The sequence below is a fragment of the Strongylocentrotus purpuratus genome, unplaced genomic scaffold (genome assembly GCF_000002235.5).
Source record: "Strongylocentrotus purpuratus isolate Spur 01 unplaced genomic scaffold, Spur_5.0 spur5_scaffold_2, whole genome shotgun sequence".
Classification (NCBI taxonomy): domain Eukaryota; kingdom Metazoa; phylum Echinodermata; class Echinoidea; order Camarodonta; family Strongylocentrotidae; genus Strongylocentrotus; species Strongylocentrotus purpuratus.
The window spans coordinates 137,632-158,454 of NW_022145605.1; the positions used below are offsets into that span (position 1 = coordinate 137,632).

General features: G+C 35.6%; 1 long non-coding RNA gene across 1 annotated transcript; it reads left to right on the forward strand.

Annotated features, from left to right (window-relative positions):
- The first annotated feature begins 14,980 nt into the window (after nt 1–14,980).
- Nucleotides 14,981–17,333, forward strand: LOC100892891. The gene is made up of 3 exons (XR_143638.3): nt 14,981–15,102; nt 15,904–16,058; nt 16,554–17,333. It is a non-coding gene; the product is annotated as an uncharacterized LOC100892891 (long non-coding RNA).
- Nucleotides 17,334–20,823: the final 3,490 nt, after the last annotated feature.

Genomic DNA, 20,823 nt, shown 5'->3' on the forward strand with positions numbered 1-20,823 from the left:
TTCTAGATCTAGGAATATAGATCTAGATCTAGACTAGTCTAGTCTAGATTTCTAGGATCATTCTAGGATGCAAACAACATTTCAATCGCTGTTTTGACCAAGAAATTTTTAGAAGTTTGAGGGTAGCCCCCTAATATGGAGAATATGGAGAGTAACCTGCTCTTTCATATGACACCTCATTCATTGAGTTTTACCTTCAAGATCACGAGGAATAAAGCCAGGTTTCAATTTCAATTTATATAAAAACATCGACCAATTTTCATGGTCATGCAAAGCACGTAGACTGCATAGGGATAGGTTACGTGCGATCTCTATGGGACGGATTTTAGACACGGGTACGGGTGCGCGATCAGACACCCTATATTGTACGGTACATAGTTCACACTTCTATGGAATGCTAGGTTTCATCTTCCTCCTTCAATATTCATGACAAAGATAATCTACCAAAGACTTTGTTGAAATTCAGTTCATACTTATATTATCTTTTTCTTCCCATTTCATTGTAAAATTAATTTTTTGGACACTTTTCATTGAAGGATTAAAATAATCTGTACAGGGTAAATTATTTTGCAACAGGCACTCCATAAAAGTGTGAACTAACTAAGTACGCGCTAACTTAGCACGCGCTACCGGAATACCACCCATACAGTCTAAGTATATCTTAAATAAAAACATTAGTTAATCGTGTGTTATTGTAAGTAAAGAGAAAACTTACCGCTGACAAAATGAAGTAAACTAAGTAGAATCTAGGTCTGAAACACGTCCGTACACGTGACGTACGTACGTCTGGGCGCAAGCTGACAAAACCTAATCGTGAAAATGAGCCCCCAAAATAGAATTGATCTTTTGTTCTTCTTCTTCTGTTTTGAATCAATTACAATTACAGTTGTAACTATTGTCGCCAAAATACTTGACATCACGCGATTATATGTCTCATTTTTTTACTTTGTTAAAACATTTAATTCTAGATCTAGATCTGTATTCATCTATCTTTTAGGATATATCGAAAAAAAGGTATCGTACAGTTTTGTGCAACTCACCAAATTGACCATACTCCCCCACTCAAATTTCAAGTAAGAGTTCGTCGGCACTGTCGTCGGCCCTGCAGCGCGCCCTTGTTGTTGTTGTTGTTGTTGTTGTGTTTTGAGTTATTGGCGATTAGTCAGTGATTTGACTATTGTCGCCAAATTACTTTACGGCACGTGTTATATCTCTCAATTTTGGATTTTTTTAAAAATACATTTATTTCGTTTTATATTTATCTATCTTTTAAGATAGTATCGTAAAATAATATCGTAAGCAAAACATTCATGGGCTTTGTTAGTGTTTCTTAACAGTACGTGCAGATTATTTGTTATATCACATACACACCATACATAAATATGTATATAAGATAGCACCTACACAAGCTTCTATATTCAGTAATCTTATCATACCTTTTATCATTGTTGTTACTTTTTCTTATTTTATTTTCTTAATACATTATGTTATTATATTTTTAATGTACTGAGTGTAATTTAACATATTTATAATATCGTATTATGTTTTACTGTTCTTATTTTCTTTTCTTATTACATTATGATTGTTATTATATTTTTAATGTACTGAGTGTAATTTAGCATATTATAATATTGTATAATGTTTTACTATTCTTATTTTATTTTCTTATTACATTATGTTATTATATTTTTAATGTACTGAGTGTAATTTAACATATTTATAATATTGTATTATGCTTTACTGTTCTTATTTTATTTTCTTATTACATTATGTTATTATATTTTTAATGTACTGAGTGTAATTTAGCATATTTATAATATTGTATTATATTTTACTGTTCATCAAGGGAGGTATTACTTCCTGATAGGGAACCGTTTCGTTCTGAGAAAGAACCGTACAATAGCTTTTTGTATACTGGACTCACTCTTTTTTAAGTATTCCATAATTTTTTCAGGTTGGGATTCGTTAATTTCTGTTAGAAACATAGCCCTTTCTATAATATAGTTAGGGCAATGTACTAAAAAATGTTTTACAGTCTCTATTTCACTGGGGCATCTATTACAGAAACCAGTAGCATGAATTCCCAATCTGAGGAGATCCTGGTTAAGTCCAAGGACTCCAAAGCGGAGTCGATGTATTATTGTTGAATGTTGTCTCTCTAATGAGCATATATATGGTTTATTAACATCTTTTTGATATGTTTTCAAATACGAGTTGGTTTTGTTCCACCTTTCTTGCCAAAGGAGTTTGGAACTTGTAGTAATTAAGCTTTTCATTTCTGACATATTTAGGTTATTATTGACTTCTATTTTCTTTACTAATGCGGCCTTTGCGTGGAAATCCGCCATCTCGTTCCCTTTTATTCCACAATGTCCAGGTATCCACTCTACATATATATCAACTCCTTTATTCTTTAAGTGAGTAGTCATGGTGAGAATTTCCAGAATAAAAGATTCGTCCTTCTGTTGTTGTAATGCAATAAGTGCACTCAGTGAATCACTAAAAATAACAACCCCCACATAAATGTCTAATTCATCTACCCATCTGAGAGCAAGAATGATGGCAGCCAATTCAGCCCTGTACGAAGAGGTGAAATTTGCTAACCTTTTGCTCCGATGTACAGAATAGTAAGGGACGTAAAAAGCAGCTGCAGAGGTCCCTCTTTCAGGTACTTTTGATCCATCGGTGTATATATGTAATTGAGTCGCCCATTTAGTATGTATGATTTCCAGGCTGCTTTGTTTTTGTTGTGTAGGATGATCTGTTTTCTTTATTCGAGTACTTAATTCCGTTGACACTGCCGGAGGGTAGAATAACCATGGTGGAAATGGGGAGTAGGTTATCGTTTCTATACGTTTTCCCAGCTTGCTTTGTATTCTATATCCAAAAGGTTTGTTTACGTTTTTTCCCTTCAAGTATTCAAAATGCCAACATGGTTCAATGTTTTTTAACAACGGATGATTCGCCCATCTTTCGATGTTTTGTCTATATTTACTTGAAAGCATTTGTCTTCTTATATCCAAAGGCATTTCCCCCATTTCCACCTGTAGTGATTCTAAGGAGGTTAATGGCAGCCCACCTGCGCATATCCTCAGTGCTTGGTATTGGACAGAGTCAATGGCTTTTTTGGTGGTAGCAGCTGCACTGTCATACGCCTCACATCCGTAATCAAAAAGAGACCTTATAATTGCTCTGTACACCATGATAAGTGATTTCGAGGAACTTCCCCAGTTTGTTCCAGTTAGACATCTTAAGATATTTAATTTTCTTTTACTTCTCGTGATTACATTTTCGATATGTGGTTGCCAAGTTAATCTTTTATCAAATATAACCCCTAAAAAGCGATGAGATTTTTCGTACATTAACACATTTCCATTCAGTTCTATATCAGGCGGTAGAACGGCATTCCAGCTTTTCGTAAAAAGTACGGGCACTGTTTTGACAGGTGAGAGTCGAAACCCCCACTCTTCAAACCAACGATTTAAAAGATTCAAATATTTCTGTATTTTTTCAGTAATATGTACAATGTTCCTGCCTGATATCCATATTGCGCAGTCATCTGCATACATAGATATGCTTACATCTTGGTCTGTAGGTATATCACCCATCATTATATTATATAAAAGAGGACTTAAAACACTCCCTTGTGGTAACCCGTTATGCGTTTTATAAGTTTTAGATTCTGTATTTCCAATTCGTACTTGAAAAGTTCGTGCTGTTAGATAATTTTCTATATATCTCAGCATGTTCCCTTCTATTCCATTTTTTGCTAATTTAAAAACCAGACCCTTTATCCAAACTGTATCGAAAGCCTTTTCGACATCCAAGAAAACCGCTATTACATGTTCATTACAATTTATACTCTTTTGGATGTCATTTTCTAATTGTACAATATTGTCCGTCACACTACGACCTTTCCTAAATCCACTTAAAAAATTGGGTAATAATTCATGCTTTTCAACATACCATTGTAATCTTTCTTTTATCATTCGTTCAATTATTTTGGCAAAACATGATGTTAAAGAGATTGGTCTATATGACGATGTATTTCTGGGATCTTTTCCATGTTTGAGAATAGGGATTATTATAGAATGCTTTAGTTGAATTGGAATTTCCCCGGTTTTCCATATTAAATTAATGATGTTCAGCATGATTTCCTTGTTTGCTTTTGGCAGATTTTCATAAACAACGTAAGGTATATTATCTTTTCCTGGGGCAGTCTTTTTTCGCGATTGCACTGCCTTTTCAAATTCTGTTATAAAAAAGGGTTCATTTATAACATGATCTACATTTAAAATATGAATGTCATTATTTGGTGCCTTCGGTAATTCCTTATTAGTATCCCTGTCTTTTATTCCTATTTTTTGAAAGTAATTTCCAAAGGCATTTGCTTTCTCCTGATCGGAGACAATATCTTTACTATTTACAATCAATGTTGACATATTTTTTGTTTTTTTTATTAGTACACCATTCAGCCGTTTTATACAAGCCCAGATCTTAGATTCTGGCATATACTGATCAAGCTTTGTGCAAAATGCTCGCCAGTAATTTCGTTCTGCTTGGCGGAGCACACGCTGTGCTTCTGCTTTCTTTTTTAAGTACTCATCTACCTTTTCAAAAGTTATTTTCCGTGACATCTTATTACACATTCTATTTCTCTCTTTGATTTTCTCTGTACATTCTTTGGTCCACCAAGGCACCGGATTTTTAGAGACATTTCTCCTTTTCGGTACAGTTTCTTTTATACACAGTTTTAAATATTTCATGAAATTATCATATATTTCCTGTATATCATTATTTATAAGTATGAGATCATTTGTAATCATCTCTTCACATTTCTTAGCAAATTTTTTCAAATTTATATGTTTAAAGGAGATAAAATCATCTGCACTTCTTATTGAAGCATCTTTATATTCAGAGCTTTTCCCGTCTAAAGTTGTTTGGATATTTATTGGGAAGTGATCACTTCCAAAAAGGCTTTCCATGACTCTCCAATTACTTCTACATGCCAGTGAAGGAGTGGTTATACATACATCTAAGCATGACAGTTTTCCTGTTCGTGGATCCAGTCTGGTTCCTTCGCCATCATTCAAAACAGTTAGATTATGATGATTCACGAATTGTTCTATCACTTGTCCATTCTTGTCTGTTTTGTCACTTCCCCACATGGTACCATGAGCGTTAAAATCGCCTACTATAATAACTTTATCATTTTTATTAACGTCTTTTAATAGCACATTCATAATATATTCATTTAATTTCTTACAAGGATTATAAAAGTTCACAATTGATAACTTTTCATTTCCTGCGTGTATGTTTACTTGCTGCATTTCTAAATTTACATCATTCATTGGACCTTCATACTTGATTTTATTATGAACGTATATCGCACATCCTCCCCTCGCCTGATTTTCCCTATTTCTTGGGAGACATGTGTATTCAGGAATTTGAAGAACTCTATTTTCCTGAAACCATGTTTCTTGTATACATATCAAATCATAGCAATGTTTGTGTGTGTTCAAATACTTTATAAGTTCTTTTCCATGCCCTAGTAATCCCTGTGCATTCCATTGTAGTATGGAAAACAGTAACATCAATGTTTTAAGTATCGTTATCAACATTGTTAGCACTACTTATTTGCTGCAGCGATCTTTTCGCTGCGACCAGAACTAAATTATTTATTTCTTTAAGAGTTTTGCCCTCTGTGAGTGAGAGGATCAATTGACATATAAAGTCAATTATCTGATCATCATTTGCTGTAGCTATAAAGTTCGTGGTTACAGAAGGATTTTCTTTCTTTTCATTGTCTTTTTTTGAAGTGATTGTTGTGGAGTTTGTTGATGTTGTTGAAGGATTTTGTGGGATTTTTCGAGGGATTTTCGAAGGATGTTTTGAGGTTGTTCGAGGTGGTAAGACATTTTGAGTTTGTTGGGTGCTGGTGGTTACGGGAGGTACGTTTTGTGTGGTTGCAGCGATGGCATATGAGCCAGGTATCGTATCTCGTGGTTTAATTTGTGTGTTTTCTTGTTCCTCTTTCCTCATTTGGGAGGTTTGTGTGACAATGTTAGTTTGAGAAGTATTTTGTTTATTTGTCCATATTTGTGATGCTTGTGCATATGTGATTTTTTCTGTGATTTTGATGTGTTGTACTTGTTTAGCTTTTTTTGCTTGTGTGCAACCATTATAAGCAGCAGAATGCTCGCCTCCGCAGTTTACACATTTCGGGGTGTCTTTTTTGGCGCACTCCTCAAACTTGTGGCTTTCGCCACATCTAACGCATCTCATGTTAGACCGGCACCCTGCTGCCCCATGCCCAAATCTTTGGCACTTGAAGCACCTGACTACTTTGGGAATGTATAATTTTACCAACTTTATTTGGTAGCACATCCTTATCGATGTTGGTAGAGTGGATGTACTAAAGGTCAGGATGACGCTTGTTAGAGGAATCTGCTTTGATTCGTTTGTTTCCATTTGATCTTTATCTTCTCCATTCTTCACCCTTTTTGTCATTCTTTTAACCGCTGTTACCTGTTGCGTTCTTAATTCAGACAAAATTTCTTCCTCAGTCATTTCTATTGGAATGGCGTAAATTACCCCTTTGGCGCCTCTTGCACCCTCGGTCACTTTGACGGGAATATTCCCTACATTATCCAACTGTAGGATTGCTCGAACTTGTTTTATGTTCTTACACTTAACTAGTAATCCAGAGCTAACAGGTTTTATGAATTCCACGGGACTAACACACACATCTTTAATCGCTCGTGCGATTTTTATGGGACTCATATTTTTTAAAGATTTATGTTTGTCTATTGGGGTAATGAACAGTTTGAAATCTGTTTGCTTTGGATCTTTGCCAGGAGAAGGGGTTTGATAAACCGTGGTGTTTGAGTCTGATTCTGATGTTTTAGTGTTTAAGTTTTCTACCGCTACACTTTCTTCTCGTCTTCTTTTTTGATTAGGTTCTCCTTTCCTAGGTCGATTATGAGTGACAACTCTGAACACGTCATCACTTTCACTTCTCACAGACAGTTCCGGCTCAGAGAGAGCCGAAGCCGTCGCCATGATTGGCCTCCCAGAAAAGGCGGGAAATTTGAATGCCGTCGCACGTGCTATACTGTTAGAAGGTGCAGGAATGTGTTAGAAGCCCACAAAATAATTGCTTACCTACAGAAATAATCCAAATTCATAAATCTTTCCAAATGCTACCATTTGAATTCCAAAGTACGTTTCAAAGATAATTCCAAATATTTCGGTATATTCCGAGAGAGAACCAAAGACACGTCCGTCACACGTGGCAAACGTGGCTGGTTCGTCGCACAAAGGAAATCCCTTGAGGACGGTCTAGACACTATGGTATCGCACAATGAACAAAATACATATAAATCGCCGGTAACCCAACATTTATCTCTTTCTTTAAATAAAATATTCCACTTACTGTCTTTCCATATGTTAATCTTGTTTCTTCCCTCTTTCATTTCCTCTCATGTTAGTCTTTGTTCTTCCTTCGTTCACTTCTGATGTTATTCTTTGTATTATATATGTTTTTCTTTTTTTTCTTTCAATCTTCCGTCATGTTAATTTTAACTTTCCTTCTATCATTTTTCTTTCTGTTTTTGTTTATGTTATTCTTTGTTTTTCTATTTTTCATCTTCTCTTCTATCTGTCCATTATATATTCCTTATCATGTTCTCTTTCATTCTCTGATTATGATGTTCTTTTTTCTCCTTCTATTATCCCTAATAGCGTTGTTATCATTCTATCACTTTTCTTTCTATCTAATTTCCCCATGTCAAATAGGGTATTTGCATATGATATAAATATTCCTTAGTCAAATTAGGTACAATTACCCTTTCAAATAATATTGGTCCTTTATTCAAACTATAAATAGCTAACATAGATGTCAAAAAACAAATAACCACAAGAATATCATCTTGTCAAAAGCAAAAAAAAATGTTCAATGTTCGTGCACAAATGTAAATATCTGCTATAGCTTTAACATTTCTATTCATTTCAAGATGCCAATAGCTTAAATATGCCCACATCTCTGCTAAAACTTTATCCTTAAAAAAACATGAGAGTCATTGCACGCACATCGTTCCGACACGATTGCATTTCTAGTTTTGAGACTGTTATTCGGTTGTGTTAGTATGGGCGGCAGTTCGGGCCAAAGCACGCGTCGCAACATGTTCATCATGCACCAACTCATATTGGTTTTACACGCAGTGCTTGCGAGCCCTTTCTAGATCCCTTCCTCTACTCCAATTACCTTCAAAATTCGTAGGCGTAGTCTCTAGCATTCCTTCAAGGTCACTGAATTCTTCGTTCTCCGGAAACCCTCATGTGTGACCGTCCAGGCACCATTTTTTCCGTTTCGGGCCGTTTTGGTGACCTTTCTTTCGCCCTTACTATCTCCACTATCACAGAAGCTACATACTTCTTACATATTGCTCTGGATAGTCCGAGAGTAGCTCCTTCGTTTGACACGTAGAAACATGGCGTCATTGCACGCACATCGTTGTGACACGATTGCATTTCTAGTCTTACTTCTTCCTCCTCTTCTTGTCGTCCGGAATCACATTCGTTTTGCACGTAGTGTTTGTTATTCCTAGTTAAGTGCTTTCCTCATGTCCTTTTCATTTTAAATTTCATAGGCATAGTCTCTAGCATCTCATCAAGGTCACCTACTTTTTCGATTTTCGAAATCACTCATGCATGACCGTCCAGGCGCCATTTTGTCCGTTTCTGGACCATTTTAAGGCCTTTCTTTCTTCCTTCCTATCTCCACTATCCTAGATCCTACAAACTTCTAACAAATTCCTCTAGAAAATCAAAGAGATGTTCTTTCATCTGCGACGTATGACTTGACCTTCAAAATGCCATCTTCGTACTCAAAATTTAAGTCTGAAACTGACTCCGTCAAAAATCTCTCAAATTCTTGAAAAATGAACCCCTAAAAATCTAAAACTGCCATAACTTTCTCATATAAATTCCGTTTTGTGTTTAAATCTCACATTATCCTTATCTCATAATTGCACATAGCCATGCCAAATTTCACGCTCCAATGGCTATGCAAAACATAAATAGCGCCCTCTAAAGTTCTGGGAATTGGCTTTCTTTCTGTGGCCGTATCTCCATAATGGCTTGGCAAACCCGTACCCTTTTTTGGATTTAGATACTTGAAGATATGCCCTTTCCAGCCATATACAAAATTATATACCCTTACACTGACCGACTTTGAGAAAAATGCCCTCCAAATTCGCCATTTTCGAGAAAATTCCAAAATAACTTCAGCTTGCTCTAAAATCGCGATCTTTATACCTATATCAATGAAACTTGGCAGACATATGTATCAATATACGTGACAACTGTTTGCCAAGTTTGGTAAAATTCGAATATGTCAGCACAAAGTTATCGCCAAAAATGATGAATTTGCTATGCATTACGTAATAGCGCCTATAATGCTTGCAGTACATTGCGCGCAGATGACAATGGTGTTAAACTGACCGCAATGAAGTGCCCTTTCAAATGATACCAAGTATGGTATATGTTCATACAGAAATTTTTGAGTAAATCACATTTGAATAAGGGTCACTTTACGATTTCCGCCGAGTTTCCGCCCAATATTATAACACGTATCGGCTATGACGTCATTTCTCAGACTTTCTTTCGCCCCCTAAACATCCTTTTTTTTCCTTGAAATTTTGCAGTGTCATTTCGAGTTGCAGTACGCAGGGCACCTCGTGGCCGGATTTTTGAAATTGGTCAAGGGGGTCATTAAAAACGCCATTTTGTACTATAAATCTATTTTACATCACGTGTTTCGATAGGATTATCATAGAAAAAAAAGAGAGTGGTTTACAATAACAACCATGTAATTTTCCTTCTAATGATACCAAATACGGCCCATAAAGAGACATCAAGAGAGAGAGAAAAAACAATTTAACCCCGGTCATAGTACAGATCCTGTAGTTTTTCCGCCCATGCATTACACGCATTGTCTATGGGACATATCGGGTTCACGCTTTTGGCTCCCAGAACGATCTTTATTGCAATGACGAACATAATGCACCAAATCCCGCTAGTTTTTGCACGCAGTGCTTGCGAGCCCTTTCTAGGTTCTTTCCCTATCCCAATTTCTTTCAAACTTCGTAGGCATAGTCACTACCATCCAATCAAGGTCACTGTTGAGGCATTTCTTTCGCCCTACCTATCTCCAATATCAAAGAAGCTACAGACTTCGTACGAATTGCTCTGGATAGTCCGAGAGAAGCTCTTTCGTTTGACACGTAGAAACATGGCGTCATTGCACGCACATCGTTGTGACACGATTGCATTTCTAGTTCTTCCTCTGCCTCTTCTTCTTCCACTTCTTTTTCGTCTTCCTCTTCTTCCTCTTTCTTCCCTTCTTCACCTTCTCCTACTTATCACTATTATATTATTCTCTTTACTCTTTATTAGGTGGTCTGTTGTCAACAGACCACCTATTGTTTTCGTCAGAATTTTCTTTCTTTATTTATTTATTTATTTATTTATTATTCTTTATTTTTATTTCTTCCCGTTTTTTGTTTATCGATTAACTCAAGATCGGTCGTGTTAATTTCTTTCAATTTTGACACAGTCATAGGTCATTGTCATGATACGTGACAGGAACATTTTCAAGGTCATCAGGTCATCGTGACGTCATCCAGGCGCCATTTTGTGAAATCACGTTATCCATCATATCTTCGTGATGCATAAGCAAAGGTCATTCATATTCATATCACATATACTTCAGGTCAAGGGTCAACAGGTCATGTCATCAAAGGTCACATAAAGGTCACGACGCGCACGTACGCGTGCGTCAAAATTTACAAATGCTCAAAATCACTTAACTATTAAAGGAGAGTACGAATCAGGTCATTTTAAGCATTTCAAAATTTTCCGTCCGTAAGTGTCCCCGCGCGCGTTGCGCGCGCTCATAGCGCGCGGAAAAGGTCAAATTCAAAATTTTTACATGATTTAGATTCCTCTTACCGTAAATGACAATTTACATTTTTTTTCAGTCACCCTTGACCTTTCATAAGGCTGTGAGCGCGCGTCAAAGTTCAAAATCCGCGCGTGCTGCTATGGGCAATATAATGCAAATTTGATCAAAAACATGCCATTTTAAAAATCATAATAGCTCTTCAGATAGTCCATTGACCCCAACTTTTATATCATGGTTAGAAAAAGCATGAGTTGGAGATATGATTCCATGTCTCATTTGACCCTCAATTGACTCATGACGTCATCATAATGGCCTCCGAACTCAAAATTTCAATTTGCATATTATGACGTCATCATATTTTTGGAAAATTGATTGTATCTTTGTAAATATTGATTAATTTTCTTCCAAATTTTGATATGTTCTACCTGAGAATATTGTCTACAAATGCAGTGACCACGATATTTCATTTTGACAAGGGCATCATGGCGTATTTTCGCGATTAAAGGAGGCATGTCAATTTTTCACATTTTGCGTGTATTCTCTATGGGACATGACTTTTTCTCAAAACTGGATTCTACATTCTCGTCTGTCGCGAGCAATATCTCTGTCGTTTTATCTTTGTTTACGCTGAGCTTTGAGTATGTTGTAGCTGAGACAATAAGCTATCACAAGTGTGCCATTTATTTCTCGATTAGATGACGGGATCATGCTCATATTTCACTTGCAAAGTGGGATTTGAGAATTTCATTTTCCGTTTACGTGTATTCTCTATGGGAAATGTTTTGGTATATCGGTAACGCGCTTGACTTCCGACCTCGAGGTCCCTGGTTCGAGTCCGGGCGTCTCCAACAATTTTTTTTTTTTTTTCTTTTTTGACTTTTCAATGATCATAAAATTGAAAACAGACCACCTAATTCGTCACCATGACGAATTCAATTTCTAGTTTCTATTTCTTGTTTCTTCTCAAATTCACTCTCCATGTACGTCTCTTGAATATCATACTATACTACTCCGTTTTCGCCTCCTATAATATCTTTTAAATCCAAGCCTACTATATTGTGTTACTCAGTACGGGAGCCTATTCACATACAAGCTATGCTTTTTATTTAGGCTCCCCACATTTTACATTGTTCTACCAAGCCTGTTATATATACATATTTCGAAATTTTGTATTTATTTTCTGTACATTATATTTGATCTGAATTCTCTAATTTTGCTTAATAATTTTTTTTTCTTGTGTGAAATCTATTCTTATAATAATATATGCCTGTATAAAAAAGAAAATAGTATAAACTGTTTTTCTATGTAAAATGTGGAATAAATAAAACTTCAAAACTTCAAACTTCAGAGTAGTTTGCTATCAAGCTTGGATTTCCCTTAAAATACTGCTCAATATAATATTGTCTCACTATAATGGTTCAATGAGATTGAAACAAGTTGATGGATCATTTCACATACAGATCAATGAATCGCTTGGGTACAAGGTTCCAGTGAATCAGTTTTACATCCTTCAACCAGGAGATGAAGAAACAAAAAGGAAGATCGAGAATCAGCTTCTTGTGCATCATCAACAGCTTTTGCAACTCCCTCACTTGGTATTTGTTCAGTCTTCTTATGCTTCATATTTTCTCGAAAACATTACACTGCACTACAAAAAACAATCGTGAAATTATACAGTAGGCTTACGGTTGAACCATGTGAGAGGTGGAGGATTAGAAAAGATCTAGTTGAAAATGTAACATTTTTTTCTAGATTCTTATAAAGAAACATATAATGAAAGGTTTTTGATGATTTTAGCCCCATACAGGTAATTCCGAATCCTCTGATCTCATCCGTGGATTTGTGATTATATAGACTCCCGTCATTGAGTTTTTCTCTTCTTGTCCGCTTATGTAATTGTAAATATTGTAAATACTTTTGTTCTACTTTTATTCAGGGTCTCATTCCTTTAGGTAACCTGCTTTTTTTTACTGGATGTACATCTGAAGTGGAAAATGCTGTGTATGGAATTTGACGATGCATGTCAGGTATGTTTAAGGTTATCTTCATTGACATGGTCAGGTCATAACAGCAGTAATTTTTTTCTTGATTTCTCGATAAATATAATAATAATATTTAGCTTTTATATAGCGCTTACTACAAGTGTCTCTAAGCGCTTTACAAATATACTATGAAAACTAGATTTAGTGAACAAATGCTTTGTGGATGAAAAATAAAAAATGAACTTACACCACGTAAAATATCATTTTAATGCATCTCATTTTCAGATAACCAAAATCATATTTGTTTTTTTTATCTCTTTCCTCGATTTCTATTAGTTTATTTTTTCTTCATTTTGTGTGTATTGTTGAGATATCAGGCTTACCAAATCGCTTATCTTTCGAGCTTGAGTTAATGAAATAACTATTGCCAATATTATTTTTTGCATTATAAAAACGTTACAGAATACCTGTTATTTATTATCATTATTATTATCTACGGTTGCACGACTGCACCCAGGTCGAAATTCCTTTAGAAACCAGTAGAAACCAGTAAAGACATTCTAATGGTTTTACTGGTTTTCAAGAAACCATTAGAGTCTAATGGTGATCAGGAGGAACTGTGAAGTAAAACCAGTATAAACCTTTACAAACCAGTAGACTGTCATGGTTTAAAGACCAGTAGAAACCATTAAGATCTAATGGTTTGAACATGGATGCACAAATCTTAAGTCAAACCATTAGACACCTTTACAAACCAGTAGAGCCTAATGGTTTTGAAGACCACTAGAATCCGATAGAAACCAGTAGGATCTAATGGTTTTAACATGGGTGTAAAAATCCTAAGTCAAACCATTAGAAACCTTAACAAACCAGTAGAGCCTAATGGTTTTGAAGACCACTAGAATCCGATAAAAACCAGAAGAATCTAATGGTTTTAACATGGGTGTAAAAATCCTAAGTCAAACCATTAGACACCTTTACAAAACCAGTAGAGCCTAATGGTTTTGAAGACCACTAGAATCCAATAGAAACCAGAAGAATCTAATGGTTTTAACATGGGTGTAAAAATCCTAAGTCAAACCATTAGAAACCTTAACAAACCAGTAGAGCCTAATGGTTTTGAATACCACTAGAATCCGATAGAAACCAGAAGAATCTCATGGTTTTAACATGGGTGTAAAAATCCTAAGTCAAACCATTAGACACCTTTACAAAACCAGTAGAGCCTAATGGTTTTGAAGACCACTAGAATCCGATAGAAACCAGAAGAATCTAATGGTTTTAACATGGGTGTAAAAATCCTAAGTCAAACCATTAGACAGCTTTACAAAACCAGTAGAGCCTACTGGTTTTGCAGACCACTAGAGTCCGATAGAAACCAGAAGAATATAATGGTTTTAACATGGGTCTAAAAACCCTAAGTCAAACCATTAGAAACCTTAACAAACCAATTGGTTTGAAGACCAGTAGAAACCAATAAAAACCAGTAAGATCTAATGGTTTGAATATGGATGCACAAATCTTAAGTCAAACCATTAGACACCTTTACAAAACCAGTAGAGCCTAATGATTTTGAAGACCACTAGAATCCGATAGAAACCAGTAGATTCTAATGGTTTGAACATGGGTGTAAAAATCTTAAGTCAATTACCATTAGAAACCTTTACAAACCAGCAGATCGAGCCCATGTCAATGGATTTGAAAACCAGTTGAAACAAATAGAAATCAGTAAGATCTAGCGCCGCCTCTGAATCAGTCTGACTATATTTATTTAAAAACCCCAAAACAGGGATGAAAAACTCTAAAATGTCATTAGTCATTATATTAATAGTTTTATTTTACAGATTGTGCAACATCTTGACATATGCCCTGTAAGGTCTGCAATATTGATCAAGACTATACAAGCCCCAAAACCCCAAAATGCGACTGCCGCCTTTTTTAAACGGCTACACAGCTGGCACTGTGTGTGTGTGTGTGCACATGTAATCAATGCATGCAGTGTGTGTGCGCGTGTACCCAGCCAGGCCATGCCTTATGATCACACACACACAAGACAGCAAGACAGCCATTCCTATCCTCAACAGCTACAGGAGCCAGAGCAGAGAGACAAAATCTTTTTATTACTTTGTTTTCCCCTGCTATTCTTCAATATGGGTAAGTCTTAGATTTACCTAATTTATTTGCGATATGTGCAGTAACTGTTTTCTGTTTTGAAACGTAGTAATTAATGTATGATCGTGTCTACTAGGAGTGCTTTCAACGCCTGCCGCAAAGATGAGAAATGTATTGTATTGTCCCATCCATGTATTTTTATGTTAGATCTTGATGCAAGTTTGTGCATTCACCTACACATGGCTTTAAAGGCATCGTTTAACAATGTTAAATCTATGATGCATGGCCCTACGTATTATCAGTGTCAGTGATATGGTGTAATATTGAAGCCCTAACAAAATTGCGCTTCAAAATGATCATGAACTTGATGAAGTGCCTCAAAAAGTAAAAATCTTTGACTTTTGAGTGACCGGTTTCACCATACTCATTTTCCCCAATAGACTAGTGTTATAAAACCATTGGGGAAAACGTTTTTTGAAATTTTGAATTCCAATCATAAATATCTTGATAATCAGACAAGCCGCCGTCCCCCCCCCCCCCCCGCGCTTATTCCTCCGAAAGAGTGCGTTAAGGCGGTACTCCGTTTCTGCAACGCACCCTAATTTCAAGACAAGCGGGGAAGGGGGCTTTAATCACTTTATGGTGTGTTCGCAGTTTCGCACAATATAAACAGAAGCCCTCATCTGGAAATAAACAGCTAGACCCGTAAATGGTAAACAAAATTCCTCCCCCGCAGGCCGTACAAAGCAGTTTGTAGTAGATCTAGGCCTACATGTATGTGTGTTGCACATGCATCAACCGTTCAATTTGTTTTAACTTTATTTTTGTTCTTATTAATTGTAGGCATCTTTTGACATCTTTTGCCAAACAGTGGATTCAAAGCATATTGTGGACACAGTAGGCCTATATTGATGTGAGACCATGCAGAAAATGCTACTTTCTCTCAACCTCCTGGATCAGCATTCAGCAGCCTCGTGACACAGTTGAAGCCATTATCGGTAATTGTGTAGATGTACTTGTATTATTTCTGTACATATATTTTTAATTTTTCCCTGATCATGACACTGATTCGAAATGCTTATTTTTCCTAAGTTTCAAATATATAAAATTCAATTAATTTTAGATCACTAAAACCTGCAGGTATATTGCAATAACCGACCATATTTTTTGAGTTTCAAACAGTGTTCTTTTCCCTCCTTAGCAATAGAGCTTTGATTCTACTCTCATCAGCAAACTAGAATTGTATTGATAATTATTTGCAAAAAAATCCTGATTCACGTTTGCATTGACAACAAATGTTTAAAATGCAAAGGTATGTTTTTATATTTTGTTTGTGAGCAATGAGAGATTATTTTATTTCTGATAAATCTTTGAAACTGCACTTTTCTGACAGAATTCATTATTTAATTCATTGTTTACATTCTAGTTTTAAAATGGATAAAAGTTTTTCTTAACTTGTTTTCCTTTCTTTTTGCTCTATATTCATGCATTAGAATTCTTTGCGTGTATGTACCCTGGATCAAGCAGCACTTGCATTATACAGGAGATTCCACCCAAAATCTAAACCATGAGTCCAAGCTGAAGAGGAATATTTCCAAAATGAGGTCTACACACACACAGAGGTTACTTTCCCCTTCATTATAGAGATATCGAGAGAGAGAGATGGGTGGGGGGGGGGGGTGAGTTATAGCCACGAACCTGAATAGCTTAGATGTAGAACTGAGATGCCCATTCATGTCACTTGCCATTTTAATGAATTCCAGGGTTTACAAACATCCATATTAACACTTTGGGTAAAAGATCTCTGTATTTGCATAAATTTGTTATTACTATTTATGAAGTAGACCTGTTTCATAATGCTTATGTAGTAGATCAGTCTCATACTCGACCCCACCCCCTTCATATCACAATGTCAATTCCTAAAACCTGTGGCAAATTATATAAGTTGGTAATAGAGAAAAATTGAATGAGTTAGAGTCAATAAAAATCTATTCCAATCTTAAGCACTTAAGACTTTATTCAGGTATGGCACGTGAACCGCCCAAAAAATTCCAAAAATGCTGCAGTTTTGTTTTATGTTTAAAGTGAACGGTAACAAAGGACCTACATGTTTTTGTATATTTTGGACTGCGCATATTCAGTGATCTCTGTATTATAATATATAGAAATGTAAAGCATATAGAACTTTATGTCAACTCCAGCATCATATCTGAACGAGCCTTAAAAGACAATCCAACCCTTGTAATAAGTTCATTGAAATGGAAGCTGAAAAATAAGAGAAATAGAAAGGCGAAAGTTTGAAATAAATCGGGCCAATATAAAGGGAGTTGTGATAATATATAAATATGAGATCACTAAATCCATGCATATCTCAATGAAATGCTAGAGCGCCGTATGGCAGCCGTGCTAAAGCCAGGGTAATAATCGGGAGCGCCAGGAGGGTCAAATCTGACTGACATGAGCGCTACACAAGAACCCACTATTATTATTATTATTACACCTGTAGTCATGGGACAACTCTCCCATTTGTTAATGAAATATAATAAATTCTCTTTTTATTTTAAGTGCCTTCTCCCTTTGAGAACTACTCAAAATATATTATGAATAGCACATTATTACAGGTCCTCTACATAGAAAAACCACTCGTGAATCATACATTTTGAAGAAAAAAATATTTTAATCATTTTGTGTGTTGAAATAAATGGGAAAGTAGTCCAGCAGCTCGTCATAGTGACATTACCGATTCAGCCAATTTAAAATGCCCTTAGGTTTAGTGATTACAGCTTTCAACAATCCATAACCACCTTATTTTTTTGTCAGATTTAATTTGCTATTTTTTAAAAGTATAGTTGTCTGTTAAGGTTGGATTTCCCTTTAAAAAGTGTAAAGGGTAAGCCCTATGTAAAATAATGTGATTAGGCCATTTTCGTTATAAATCAAATCGAAGTGCCGCGGAACAAATTATCTCTTTCACCTATTAAGAATAATTGTATTTCAATAGTCAGAATGCGATATGCAAACAGTATGTGTTGTTAGGTAGGGCAAGACATGTTTGTCCTACCTATAGTACTAGCAAGTAGCAACACGTAATGTATTCAAATTGTATTCTGACTATTTAAATACATTTATTCGTAACAGGTGAATTTAATAATTGGTAATGAGGCACTTAACAAGGACCTACCGTATTCATTAAATTTGATTACAATACGAAAATGACCTACGTACATGTATTCATATTGATAGGAAATCTTTGAACTGTTATATGTCGTTTTCTGAGGGTTCATAATTTTATAAATTCTAAAGGGTTCATAATTCTACAAATGAAGTAGGATTCCTAATTCTGAAAATGAACTAGGATTCGTAATTCCAAAAATTAAATATGGTTCATAATTCAGAAAATTAAATAGGGCTCAATATACTTCCAAAAGTCTATTATTCTGAAAATGCAAATAGAACCCTTTATCCTTTTTGGAATTACGAACCGTCAATATAATGAATCCTATTTCATATTCAAAATAATACCATTTCATTTGCCGAATTATGAACCCTATTTCAATATCGTTATTAACGCCCCTTTTTCAATTCCAGAATTATGCACCATTTATATTTTTCGTAATTATGAAATCTATTTCATTTTTAAATTCAAACCCTTCTTAAATATGGACCATATTTCATTTGTTTATCGATTTGTCATAATTTGTCATAATACACTGTACTATCAAGTTACATTTATTGATGAACAGCATATCACAGCACTTGTCAAAATAGTAAGACCGTAAATGAATTTGTTTTGCTTGTGAATGTAGTAGGCTTATATTATGTAGTACACAATATTACATTTCCAATTGCTGCAACTTCATATCAATCTTTTACATGTACTATGACAATCTACAGGTCAAAATCATGCTTTGCGTAATCATTTGTGAATTATTCTCTATTTAATATACATGAATGAAGTACTTAAATTTGTGCAAATGAACTTATTCTCCATGGTGGAAAATTACAAACGAAATTTCTCAGCAAAAACTATATCTCATTGTTTCTACTCATGATGGCTACCGTAAGATAACTATTGCAAATTGCCAAACCTACTCTTTTAAACATCTACTCCAAATTTTCAAGATTGATTTCTCTTTGTTAAAACTGGCCATAATTTCTAGACAATAATTAGCCAATTTAACATTTTTTTTTTTCTTCTTTTGTTGTTGAAATGTGTAAAAAAAAAAAAAAAAAAAAAAAAAAAAAAATTCATTTAAGCTGTTAACCTTGCTTTTAAACTTTTATGTCATTGTAATCACTATATGATGTATGATATTCTGACAGATAATTAAAGGATACACTGTTAAGTGTTAAATATGATAAAGATGAACCAACATGATTGTGATGTCTTTTGTTAACAGACGTTTGCGAGAGAAAATAGTTAATTGTGTTGGAAGCAAACTTCATGCCAGCTCCTGTCATTTTCGTGTCTACTTTGCAGACCAGCATGCCCTTTTAAAGTACAAAAAAACAAACAAGGGCTGGCAGATTTTGTGAGGAGTACTGTGTTGGAAGTGCATTGATGTAGTAGAATTTAAACTGATCAAAAACATGTCAACCATGTAATGTAACCAATGCTGTGGTTCAATTGAGGATTCCTACTTGTGTTCTACTGGTCTCCTACTGGTTCCATTGGGGATTCATACTTGTTTTCTACTGGTCTCCTAATGGTTCCAGTTGGGATTCCTACTGGTCTCCTAATGGTTCCATAAGGGTTTTCCACTGGTCTTCTACTGGTATCCTAATGGTTTCTGTATGGATTCCTACTGGTCTTCTAATGGTTCCAGTTGGGATTCCTACTGGTCTCCTAATGGTTCCATTAGGGTTTTCTACTGGTCTTCTACTGGTATCCTAATGGTTTCTGTATGAATTCCTACTGGTCGCCTAATGGTTCCAGTTGGGATTCCTACTGGTCTCCTAATGGTTCCATTGGGGTTTTCTACTGGTTTTCTACTGGTATCCTAATGGTTTCTGTATGAATTCCTACTGGTCGCCTAATGGTTCCAGTTGGGGTTCCTACTGGTCTCCTAATGGTTCCATTAGGGTTTTCTACTGGTCTTCTACTGGTATCCTAATGATTTCTGCATGGATTCCTACTGGTCTCCTAATGGTTCCAGTTGGGATTCCTACTGGTCTCCTAATGGTTCCATTGGGGTTTTCTACTGGTTTTCTACTGGTATCCTAATGGTTTCTGTATGGATTCCTACTGGTCTCCTAATGGTTCCATGACTTCTTTTTTACTTGTCTAATGGTTCCAGCACTTCTTTTCTACTGGTCTTCTAATGGTTTTTATATCGATTTCTACTGGTCCCCTACTGGTTCCAGTGGGGATTTGTACTTGTTTCCTACTGGTCTCCTAATGGTTCCAGTTGGGATTCCTACTGGTCTCCTAATGGTGCCATTAGGTTTTGCTAATGGTCTTCTACTGGTCTTCTGCTGGTTCCAGTACGATTTTTTTCTACTGGTTTCTAATGGAAAAAGCGCCACTTTCCATATTGAAACCAGTAGAGAATTGACCACTAGAAACCGTTAGAAATCTGTACTGGTTTTCTCTACTGGTTTCTAAGGGATTTTCGACCTGGGTGGGAGGCTTATTATGTTGCAAATATTGTTTACCCTTGATACCCTATATAGCGCCACTACCATCAGACTGTGATAAATATGCTACTGACATTTGAGAAAGCTTTCGGAATAGGATCATGTATTATGTTGGCAACGATCTTA